Genomic DNA, 1,971 nt, shown 5'->3' on the forward strand with positions numbered 1-1,971 from the left:
TTTTACACAAACAAGTAAAGTATTCTAAACTAAACTAAACCACGAATTAAATAAAAAAAGCTCACCAAAGTCTCCTGCCTCTGGAATGGTGCCAAGGATGCTGGCGGCGTTGCCCCTTTGCACCGCCAGACTTAAATGCTGGGCAAAGTAAGAGCCTGCTCTGTGGTCGCCCGAGACACCTATTAGTCGTAATACAACAACAATACACAACGCAACAACAATACAACAACAACATTACATTTTTGTACAACAATGTAATACAACTGGAAAAAATTAATGTTTTCATATCCAGTAACGATTGTAGCGTCGGCGTGTCACCGTCGATTTATGGAGGCGCCGCGGTAAACAGATTTCCCTGTACCGTATAATATTACAATAAGCATTTAATTCTAATTAAAACAAATATTCTGTTTGCAGGCCGAGAAGCCATTTTGTAGGCCATTTCTGAAGGGAATGATAAAATGGTAAATTACTACATTTAAAGGATTCTATTTTGAAGATTATTTGATCTTGTGATGTTAAAATCAAAGGACTTTTGTCATCGTTTGGATATTGGAATGATTGTCAATTTATATTTAGAGTAACACTAAGCCTGATTCAGATATAAATCTATTATGGTTTTGAACTAGTTTTGATACGACCTTGTAGATCACTCACACACGTTGGACGTGTTGCACAGTGGATCGAAATGACTAAAAAATGGACATTCGTATTTTTTTAAAACCCTATTTAGAAAAATGCTTTTCGGTTGAAAATGATGTAAGGAATAAAAAATGTTATATAATTTTTTCAAAATAAGGCTTATTTAAAGCACAAAAAAATAAAACCTGTTTTTTTATATGAAACTGAAAAATAGGTATCTTATTATAAGAAAACCGTTACCGATCCCGCTTTACCTACCCTTTAGAATATTATTCTCCTACTTAAAAACAGTAGAAAATAGTAAACAGCTTATCTCGATAGGTGCCCGTTTTTTTTATAGTCCAGTCAAAAGTCAGTACAAACCAACATTTTTCTTAGTGTTTTTTTTTTTTTTTCAATAGTTTAACGGTATATTAATGATAATTTAGTGTAAATACGACATATTTTCACTTACTTTCATGTTTGCTTATATTTAAAATTTTCATAATTTTCTCGTACGTATAAAATTATTTTTTTCTTTGTCATAGTTCTAAAAATGTCAAAAATATGTCGTGTCGCACTTGTAAATTTGTACGTAAGTGTGACAGGGAGCCAACGTGGTTCGCGGTAGGTAACGAAGTGAAAGTCGTACGTGAGATACGCGCCAATCAAGACGATCGGCTAGAACGTATCAAAACCAGTTCAAAATCATAACAGACTGTTATACTGAATCGGGCCATTAATGTAACTATTTTAATATAGTTCAATGTGTTCTTGAAAGTCACTGCAAATTAAACCTATTAAAGTATTCAAGCTGCTTGAAGGAATATAGGCGTTTCTTAGTAGGTACCTACACCTACATAAGAAATAGTACATTACGATACAAGTGCGAAAAGTGGGAAATTTGCAACGAGTGGCGGAAAAATTGACACGAGTTGTGAATTACCTATTCGCACATGTATCGTACAACGTTTTAAGGGGCCCACTGATTAACAGTCCGCCGGACGAAATCGGCCTGTCAATTAGAACAAAAAGTTGACAGTTCCGAACAACTGAGAGGCAGATACCATCCGGCGGACTGTTAATCAGTGGGCCCCTTTACAGTTCATATGACCCTTTAAATTTTCGACATAGTTACGTGTGATTCTCGCACTAGTGCGGTAAAGTAGCACAAATAGCACCATATGTACTGTAAAAAATTAAAATATATAGTAAACAAGATATTTTCGTCTAAATATGTTCCTACATTTTATAATAATAATAGCCCTTGAACTGACCCGATTCCACTCAAAACTGTGAAATAATCCCAAACCCATTGAAACTAAAATTCCGGCCAGTTTCTAACCATAA

Source organism: Cydia splendana, chromosome 11 (genome assembly GCF_910591565.1).
Source record: "Cydia splendana chromosome 11, ilCydSple1.2, whole genome shotgun sequence".
In the NCBI taxonomy this organism is placed as follows: Eukaryota; Metazoa; Arthropoda; class Insecta; order Lepidoptera; family Tortricidae; genus Cydia; species Cydia splendana.